This window comes from Montipora capricornis, chromosome 5, assembly GCF_036669925.1.
Source record: "Montipora capricornis isolate CH-2021 chromosome 5, ASM3666992v2, whole genome shotgun sequence".
NCBI lineage: Eukaryota > Metazoa > Cnidaria > Anthozoa > Scleractinia > Acroporidae > Montipora > Montipora capricornis.
The window spans coordinates 28,953,454-28,964,773 of NC_090887.1; positions in this window are offsets into that span (position 1 = coordinate 28,953,454).

The following is an 11,320-nucleotide window of genomic DNA, read 5'->3' on the forward strand; positions in this document are numbered from 1 at the left end:
TCAGAGACTAAAGCCCATTTGGGAGAACAGTTTGATTATTTGTAGGATGTAAGGACTTCACGGTTTCCCTGATTTAGTATCCTCGTCTATGAGGTAGTCCCTTGCAATCTGTTTAATCTTGATCTTTTCTTTCCTATACAAAATGCGATGGTCGATGGTGCACGTTTACAAGGTTTGCCATGTCAACATACATACGTTAACGTGAATGTTATCGACGATTTCGGAGGAAACCAGGAGATAGGAGAAAAATCATTTTCAAAATCAAAAGCCAATTGACAAGAACTCCAGTTTTCTTTCTCAACATTTGATTTAAACTGCCTTTTTGTCGTGTGGTCTGATTTGAAGTCTTCTCAATGAGCAGCGCACTCACGCTAAGCCAGATAAGCAAGACTTTAAATTAGGTGACTATCATTACGATTTATGCACCGTTATGAAATAAAAATATCGATATTTTGCCCATATGCCTGGATATGAAAAGTTATCAGTTTGTCCTTTGATGATTTCCAGATTTTTAGTTGTGTTCTTTCCATTTACGTATAACTATTCTTTTTTTAATAAAAATAAGTATGGATCATAACTTAATCAGCGGTGATATCAAGCCTTCATATTTCGAGGAAAACTAAGCTAGTTTTATTCAGGGAGAAGATAGGGCTGGAGAACATAAAGCACAAGTGGAAAACGCTGCTAGGCCTTTTAAACATACTGTCACAAAATTCCTTTTTGTTTCGCTCTTGTTCTCTGTTTCGTTACCTGCATAGTTTATTCCGTTCGTGTTAATTATTTAGTGTTAATTTCGTATCGTAGTCAAACGTAATTAGTACCTTAGAAATAGTTTGTAAGTTTATTTGTTCTTTAAAGTCTCCATTGTGAAAATACAATTGTAACTATAGGATTGTAAGTGTCGTGCATCTTTAAACAATAACTTTGTCAGTAAGTGTTAATTGTAGAATAAATTATTATGTAAATATATAAATGTAAGTAACGTGTTGTAAGGGTGTGGCGAACAATTGGTTGACGGAAAAGGCACAGAAAGAGAGAAGGGAGAGTGAAAAGAGATCACCGCTAAGAGTCATTTGTGGGAGCTGTTTGAATCAAAGACAAAATCCATTTGTCCGCAGCAGCAGTGGCAACAGCGCGGAGATAAGCAACGAGTAGATGGTACAGAAGTGAAGGCGACGGGAAGAATTAATGCAAACGTGTGGATGAAATTGTCAAGGAACAGCAGTTTGTTGGTTTGTTTGTCTGTGGACTTGACTTTGAGAGGAACTGTGTAGAACCGAACTTTTAGCTTAATTTGTTTACCTATTTTAGTTTTAAGGCCTTTTGTAATAGCAGTGAGATTAGATAATTAAGAGTAAGTAGCTTTAGTAGCCGTTATACTTGTAGTTAAATTATATCTTAAATTAAAAGTCTTAAGCGTTTTCTTTAAATTTATGGTTCTTTGTTGTGCGATTGTGGGAAGGTTTTTTTGTGTAGTGTTTCTTGTGTTTCGTTAGCGTTTTGTTTCTATTCCTGGGTCATCAGGACACACGTCACACATACCTTACAGCTTAAATATCCATACTTAGACTATGGTATTTAGGGATGGAAATTGATTCAGGTTCGTGTAAGTTTTGAAAATTAATATTTCAATTTCTATACAATGCTTACACCGTATAGGTTGCATCTCAGTAGAAGACATGAACATGCAAAAGATCAACGAACCTGGCTTTGCAAACGTTTTGCATCAATATGAATCATTAATAAATGTATAATAATACCAACAACATCAATAACAATAATTTAATAATAATAATAATAATAATAATAATAATTATTATTATTATTATTATTACAACGCAAGCCGCTAGACTTGAGAAAGCAAGCGCCAATAATACTTTTAGATGCAACGATTCAACCGATGGCTGCAGCAGGTCTGAGAGCGAGCCGGCCAAGAGAGAGTTGGTACTCGAAGGAAATAATATTCAAGATGGCTCACAAAGAAATCAAAGTCTTCGCCAAGTTGAAAATGCTAATTCAGCGCAATCGAATTTGCATAGCCTATTAATCGATCAGTCACGCGATTGCAACCAACAACCCCCCACGGGACCATCCAGCGAATTACCAGATCAAAACAAAATAAAGCCAAACCTGCCCGACTACGAGGTGTTTCCCTCTGAAATTAAGAACAAAAAATGGGGCGATATCAGCCACGAAAGCTTCTGCAATTCAATAAATGCTATCTATGATGAAATTGTCCACTACAGGAGAAACATCTTTAATCTACCGTCTGGCCGAGCCGGGAAGAGTTTCGTCGAAGAACTGGCTTTTTGGATCAGGCAATTCAATGTCAATTCCGACCTGAACTCAATCGCTTTAAAGGCCTTCATGGTACTTCCAACCCTGATCCTGCAAAAGCCTTCCGCAACTTCTAAAAGTAAAGAGCATAGCGCAGCATTAAAGCGCCGTTTAACACTCTGGAGGCAAGGAGATCTTAGCCAGTTGCTCAGCGAAGTGAGATTTATCCAGAGAAAGTTTAAGAGTTCGAAGAAGGCAAGAACAGTGGAAGATCTTTCTAAGGTTTTCGCAAAGCTTGTTATGCAAGGAAAACTGTCAGCAGCTTTAAAACTCTTGGAGAATGAGAGTTCATCAGGTTTGCTCGATCTATCACCTGCAGTCCTGCAAGGGCTAAAAGACAAACATCCAGAAGCCGCTGAGGTTGCAGAGGAGAGCCTGTTACATGGCCCGATCAACTCTATCCCACCAGGTGTGTTTGACCTCATAGATGAGGAAATGATTTTTAAGTCAGCCAGTAGAACCAAAGGCTCCGCGGGACCATCAGGAATGGATTCCGAAATTTACAAACGGATCTTATGCTCAAAGAATTTTAAGAACGAAGGGAAAATGTTAAGGGAAGAGCTAGCCATATTTACAAGACAACTACTCACAAAGTCGTACCACCCGTCTTTGTTGGAGGCATATACATCATGCAGGCTTATACCGCTCGACAAAGATCCGGGAATTCGTCCAATCGGTGTCGGAGAGGTTTTGAGACGGATAATAGGTAAAACTGTGTCCGTGTTCCTTAAAGAGGATATCAAGGATGCTGCGGGGCCCCTACAAGTTTGTGCAGGCCACAGCGCAGGGGCAGAGGCCGCGATACACGCCATGAGCCAGATTTTCGATGAGGAGGGGTCAGATGGAGTACTGTTGATCGATGCAAGTAATGCATTTAACCAAATGAACAGATCTGTAGCTTTGCACAACATTCAGATTTTATGCAAGGAAATGGCGCTTTATATAATAAACACCTACAGAAGCCCATCTAGACTTTTCATCTGTGGGGGAGGTGAAATACTCTCACAGGAGGGGACAACACAGGGCGACCCCCTTGCAATGGCTTGGTACTCGGTTAATACATCAATGATGATTTATTATTTGAGAGCACACTGCCGGGGGTTAAACAAGCATGGCTCGCGGATGATTCGGCAGGCGGTGGAGTAATCACATCGCTTTACGATTGGTATAAGCTGTTGAGTCAGGAAGGAGAGAAGTTCGGTTACCTTGTGAATGGGTCAAAGAGTTGGCTTATAGTAAAGTCAGAGGAAGCTGCCGCAGAAGCAGCGAGAGTATTCGGTGATGAAGTTAATATCACTATTGAGGGTCAACGTCATCTAGGAGCGGTCATTGGATCACAAGAATACAAGGATATGTATTGTAAGGAGAAAGTGCGTGCATGGAAAGGGGAACTTGAAACACTATCAGAAATTGCTAAGAATCAGCCCCACGCAGCGTATATCGCTTTTACGAAGGGGTTCAAGTCCAAGTTTACTTATTTTCTTCGCACAATTGAGTCATTTGAGGACTATATCGACCCAGTCCAGGAGGTAATCGACGATCTACTACTTCCAACATTCTTTGGCCAGACAGAGCCCCTTCCCGACGAAGTGCGCCAACTCGCTACCTTGACAACGGCCCAAGGGGGACTAGGCGTGCCGGATCTGAGATCGGAAGCACCACAACAGTTTACCGCATCAGCATCAATCACAGCCGCACATGTAGACTCCATAACAACTCAGAGTACCATCATGATAACAGGCGAAAATTCCGTAGAGGAGCTGAAACGTCACCACCAGGCGCTAAAGGCCGAAAGGGAAAAGGCAAAAATGGAGTCGATTGACTCCACCCTCTCCCCTGATCTTCTTCGATTGGCCAATCAAGCAAGAGACAAAGGGGCCAGCTCTTGGCTTAACGCGATCCCCCTCAAAGATCAAGGTCTAGCTCTTAACAAGCAAGAATTCAGAGACTCTCTGCGGCTACGTTACAACTTGCCTCTCACCGACCTACCAGCCCAGTGCGCTTGTGGGGATAGATTCAATGTTGGCCACGCCCTCTCTTGTAAAAAAGGAGGGTTTGTGGCACAAAGGCATGATGGTGTACGAAACCTACTGACATCATTCATCACCAAAGTTTGTAAGAATGTGGAGGCGGAGCCACGCCTCTTACCTCTTGACAACGAACGGATGCATCTTAGAAGCGCAGTCACCAGCTCAGAGGCACGTTTAGACATCAAGGCGGGAGATTTCTGGTCTAGAGGAGTTACAGCATTTTTCGACGTCAGGGTCACGCATGTTAACTCCAAATGCAACCAGAGTAAGCCGACATCCGAAGTCTTTAAAGACCAAGAAGAGGAGAAAAAGCGGAAATATCAGCAACGAGTGCTTGAGGTCGAGATGGGATCCTTTACACCCTTGGTTTTCGGAACGAACGGTGGGATGGGAAATGAGTGCCAACGATTTCTTAAGCACTTAGCAGACAAGTTAGTACAGAAGGACGGTGAGCCCTATAACAACGTCATTAATTGGCTCAGAACTGTCATCTCATTTGAACTCTTAAGATCAGTACATGCGTGCGTAAGAGGGTCCCGAGTACCTTTCCGGAATATAGGAGACTCTCTTGACGATTGCCGGATTAATGTCGCCACCGCCGGCATTTAAATTTTTAATTTAATTTGAGTTTTATCATTATCATTATTATTATTACTTATTTTTACCAGATACATGTAAGTATGAAAGAGTGCTCAATAAAGTTTGTTATTATTATTATTATTATTATTATTAATATTTTCTTTTTTTGAAGTTTTAAAACAGAGAAATACTTAATTGCTTGTAAATTTATAGTTCTTACCTTTTGGAGATATTTTAATGTTTGTAAATATTTTTATCATGGAAATATAGATCTGTATATACTTATTATTATTATTATTATTATTATTATTATTATTATTATTATTATTATTATTAAAGATGGTAGCATGCATCACTTTTTGAGGAGAGCGAAAAACCAGAGTACCCGGGTAGAAACCAATCAGAGCAGAGCAGGGAACCAACAAACTCAACCCAAAAGGGACAAAAGTCTGTGAGTCGAACCCAGGCCACATTTGTGGGAGGGGAATGTTATCACCACTGCGTTATCCCTACACCTATACACCAGGCTAAATGTAACATTGCAAAATTAAACGGTCTGTCATCATTTTTTGTACGAATACACAAATGGATAAGTAAGTTGCACTGTCTGAATTCTTTTTTCTCAGGTACGGATGGAAAGTCGTTTGCCGGATTTCGAGCATGTTACTGTCTGAAGGGATATTTTCGAAAACACATGTTTGAAGAATGCGAGCCATGCAAGCAAGGATTAAAATGTGAGAATGAATCGATTAATCTTCAACAGGGTTACTGGTGGAAATGGGAGAACGATACGAACAAAGAACTTTACAAATCCTTCCGCGAAGTCTTACGCGGGAATTTTTCTGTTAGCAACAAAACCATGATCGAGTACCCAAACTCTCTTCCTCGAGCACATAAATGCCCAAGACCAGAATCATGTCTGGGAGGTACAAACTCCACTTGTGATGTTGGATATGAAGGACCATTGTGTGAAGTGTGTAGTCCTGAATATTACAAACAATTGAAGACCTCCAAAAAGTGCCCAACAAAAACATGGATGATCGTACAGCTTTCCGTCATAGCTGCTGTAACTATTCTAATCACCGTGGTTGTAGTTTGGAGAAGCAAGAAACAAGCCAAGAAGAAACAAGATCGCTCCTTAGTTGATATAATTCTTGGTAGACTAAAGATTGTTATCGGTTTCTACCAGGTAACCTTTGGAATTCTTGATGCATTTGCGTACATCAAATGGCCAGACTCTCTCTCCCTTATTGGAAAATATTCCGAGATATTACAGCTAAATATATTGCAGATTGCCCCAATCCACTGTCTCTTTCCAAGCCTAAAAGTCAATGCTTTTGGAAGATTGTATGCTATGCTCGGTATCAATGCTGTAGTGATCATTGTGGCATTCATTATTTATGGCATTAGGAAGATGTTTTTGACCAGAAAGACCTTCGAGAGTCAAATGGAGAAAGTGAAGAAAATTTCCGAAACAAAGACATTGGCCTACAGAACAGTCTTTTTCTTCCTTTACTTAACATATCTTTGAACATGCTCGAAGACATCAAATGTTCGTACACTTGCTTGTCACAAAATGTGCCTGTATGAAAATGGTGAAAAGTGCGATAAGTTTCTAAAAGATTCATTTAATATCTACTTTTCCAGCCAATTATTACGACGATCTGTGATTTTTGCATACTGCAGTATTTTGTACATCATGTTTCTACCTATAGCTACATTGGCGGTTCTTTGGAGACACCAAAGGTCATTGAAGAAACATGGCGACGGAGGTGACGATGAATCCACATATTCCCAGCATTCAAATCCTGAAATTGTCACAGGATTACAGTTTTTATTCTCAAATTACAACAGTCATGCATGGTATTGGGAACTTGTTGAGACAGCTCGAAAGGTGACGTTAACATCAGCCATTATTCTGATCGGAAGTGAGAGCAGAGCCTATATTGCGTTAGCTCTTGTTATGTCAGGTCTCCAGGGAATGTTCTTTGCGTACAAGCGGCCTATAGCGGAACCCTTTGAGAACAAATTGATGGTTTCTTCCCTTGCTGTAACAATGGTCAACCTAGTAATAGGTGCTGTGAGTAGAATACCAGCAGAAAGTATACATTCCTCGATGGACTCATACATGGACCATATCGTGTTCAATGCATTGGTATTCGGAGCAAATTTTCTAGTCATTGGAATTCTTGTGGGTAAGCACTTTGTTCATATTTGTAATTACTAAAGCAAGCACGGTCCATAAATTTTTGTTTATTTTTTGCAGAAAACAAACGTATTTTTGTAGTGCTTCCATGACTCTCTTTTGCTGTATCTGGAGATTCTCATACTCAGATCGCCGAAAGTGTTGGTGTTTGCACTATTTATTTTGCCCTCTGATGTGCACACTATGATTCAATTTGCCGGATCAAAGAGATTGTTGGTGAAATTTGTAGCCAACTCAAAAAAGAAGCTATATATAGAGGGCAAAGTTCAACTACGCCATCTGTATATAGCTTTGACCCATTATGCGTGATGGGTTGACGACAATCATTTTAAGTTCTTCTGAAAATTTCCATTGAATTTCGAAAACACTTGAAGATCTTTCAATATGAGTGGACTAAAGTCACACGAAAAAACATCCGGGAATTTTCAACCATTGGGGGAAAAACAGTCAGGTGGAATTTAATGCCCACTTTAAGCTCCGCTGTTGGGCTTTTCGTTCACTTGCGATAACATACAAACGTATCTCTTTTCTTTCTTCTTTTTCATTTTCAGTCCAGTACCTCAGGTACATTTACCGCTTTATAAGGGAGTGGCGTAAAAATCCACAATGGTCTTTTTCGTGTTGCCTAGCGTTACTTTTGCCTCTTAATGACCTCTTTAACGAAATACGAGGGATGGCGGGGAAAAATGTTCTCACAGAACAAGTGCAAACTGGTACGTTTAACGTGCCATCAGTTTCTAGTGCGATCAACGAGAGTGGAGCAGTAAGCTTTGAGCTTGCTACTATTCATGAGCAGCCGAAAGAGTCAGTTGAACCTCGATCAGTCAACATTGACTTTGAAGAAAGCGACAACGGTGGCTTTGAAGAAGAAGATGCTGACAAAGTGGCATTTGACGCAAAAAAGGAGAGTGGAGCAGTAAGGTTTGAGCTTGCTAGTATTCATGGGCCGCCGAAAGAGTCAGTTGAACCTCGATCAGTCAACATTGACTTTGAAGAAAGCGACAACGGTGGCTTTGAAGAAGAAGATGCTGACAAAGTGGCATTTGATGCAAAAAAGGAGAGTGGAGCAGTAAGCTTTGAGCTTGCTAGTATTCATGAGCCGCCGAAAGAGTCAGTTGAACCTCGATCAGTCAACTTTGGCTTTGAAGAAAACGAAACCGGTGACCTTGAAGAAGAAGTTGCTAACAGAGTGGACCATTTCGCAGACCTGAAAAAATTTTTCGATACGCCTCTTTGACTGGCCATTTAAAGGAATTAAATTAACAGAGAATTATTGCGGACAACGGCAGTCTATTGTAGAAATATAGAATATATGTTTAGGTCCTTTGATGATGTAACCCAACAGCGTATGAGGGTCTTAATTGATCGTGAAGTCGTTATCAGGAAAAGAAGATGAAGGATTACCTCAACTAAATCATGATCTCAAGGTTTGGAATTCTCTACAACATGCGTTCAATTTATGCCCCTCAGATTCTGTTTTGGAGACTGCTTAACGTTAAAACACTAGATTAAACTGGCCAATCCTTAAAAATTATGTCTATCCTTGACTCGGTCTTCTGTGACTAGAACTGATAAGGGAGTCTTGGATACTCTAAATCTTGTATTGGAATGCCTTACCACGTAGCATTATAGACGATAAAATGAACATGTAATTGACGACAATATAACGTTGTCTAACGGCTGAGCACCGAGGCAGATCCCGGTAAAAAATATTATTGTGAATTACACGGATCACATTCTTCCAACAAACAATAGCCCCAAATCACCAACAAGTGTGCAATTACAACCGAACTTACACGGATATATAGACAGTCACGCGACACCGTAAACCAACAGTATAAAGAACCAAGTAGAGTGATATGAAGTAAATATCAAAGTGTCAGTAGTTTTTTTTTGTTTTTTGTTGTTTTGTTTTTTTTGATCACGTACGTTTAGAATAAAGTCGTTGAAATCAGAAGGAAGTGGCCAGATGAATGGTAACGCAGATTTTGTGGCCCGTTGAGTTAAAATGTTTGTCCACAGGGTAACCAGGATTGTTGTTTCGTATACTTCGTCAGTGTTCGTTAAATCCGTCCGGTTTCACCAATATAAAGAATGGTAGGACATCGATGAAAGGACATGCAGTATGTAAGATTACTTGACTGGCACGTAAAATGGCCTTGGGTGGAAATCCTCTTATAATGATGCCCAGGTATAACAACGTGTATGTTGACAGACACGCAAGTCACTCTGATCAGTACATGCGCGGGCAGTTGAGTGTACAAGTAAGTTTCTTAGGTTGCGATCGCGTTTGTATGCTATGACATATGATTGCGAAAAGATATGACGGGTCAGCTAATCGGTTGATAGAATACGGAAATTCTGAAATAGGAAGTGTTTGATTTGCTTGTTGAAAAGGTGCTATGTGAGAACAAAAGGTACTCTGTCAATGGTGCTAACAGTCAGCTCAGATGGGCCTAGGGAATCAGGACGTTTGCGCTTCCTTCTTATTGCGTATTTTAACGGCTTTGTTCACATTGAAGAAGGCTTCTACACCCGAAATGTCACAGATTTATTTTTAACCACTGACAATTTTTTGTCATTTTATATCATTCTACCTGGTTCAGTATTCATTTTGAGGTGTCACGCATCTCCTACAAAAACGTTTTGGTTGTTGACACCAACAGTATAGCTGTCGAAACAAAGAAATCCGAGATCCGAATGTCTGCTTTGAGCATAGTCTTGAGACAAGTAAGGAAGGAGGTTCGATAATGTTTCTTTGAGTTCCGAAACATGTTAAAAATAATTAAACGTAAACATTTTTTGATTTTCTAAGCAAAGGGAACTGTTCTAAAAGAAGGGAAAACGTTTCATTTTCAGTGCGCCGGACTGGTTTAGGGCTCAGCAGTGCTGTCGCCTTAGACAGGAAACTTTGCTCCGCACTGTCTCTCGTCACTCAGGTGCAAAGAAGGTCACCGACGACATACTGCAGGGAATAAACCTGCTACGGCCTAGCATCCCTCCCACTGACGGGGAACAGCAATACTCCGGGCTCATGAGCGACTTTGCGTTGCCGTACATTGTTAACCACGATGTATCATGACCTCAATAATATGGCACTTACCAAGAATCTAATAATCTGGAGAGTCCAGTTGTCACATTCTGATCAATGAACAAGCACAGGAGTAGTTTAGTTTAGTTTAGTTTTGAGTTTGGTTCTGTTATCAGAAAACAGGGTAACTGAAAGGGAAAGTATAACGTGTACAGCACCTTGACATCTTCTTTAAAGCAAAGCATTTTCATGGATGAACAATATTAAGCGTTCTCGGTGGTGAGAGTGAACTTTCCTGGTTATGCACTGCTAACCTGTAAACATTTCAAACATAATGCTTCGTATAACTTTTTTTTCCATGATTATGCCTACAGAGGTCTACCTAATAAATATCCTTACCGTTGAAGTCCTTTGGGACTTTCACAAGCATTGTGAGCTCGCAACGTGCCAAAATGATTCGTAAAATTTCCTCTACAATACTTACTGTTTGAATTTTTTAATCATTTTTTGCGATGGTAGTCTCCACATATCCCTTAATCTCTCACACCTTGTAGGGGAGCAAGCAAGTGAACAAAATGGCAGCTCCTTGACGATGACTTGAGGTGATAATCTGGATTTAAATGGGAAAGAACGACTTTTGATGTGCTGTCCACTGCTCCAACCGTCACAAAAAAAGCGTCGCTTGCAGTTTAACAAGCTATCCAAAGATGAAGCAACTAGAAACCAGTGGTTGAAACTTATGCGACGAAAATCATTCAAGGTGAGCAAGAGCACCCGTTTATGCTCAGAGCATTTCCTCAGCGCTATTCTCTTTCTCCAGAATGTTTCATCATATGATATTGTGTGCTCGAAGGATGAGTTTCCCCACACTCTTCCTGAACAAAGCAGTTCTTGACGCACATTTTTTTAACGTTTTTGCTGTGAGAATAACGTTTTATAATCTCGTTTTCTGAGGGCAGCCCATCTAGTAAATGTGTTCATACACATTTACTAGACAACGCTTTGGTTGGTCAGGTTTTAGATTCAATTAATTAATGCTTTTTGTATTTTTAGCCAGTTATGCGAGGTTTTCCGTGCCAGTACCAAGCTTCACAGTTACCTCTCCTGTCGCTTCTCCAATATGTGCTCTTTCCTCCT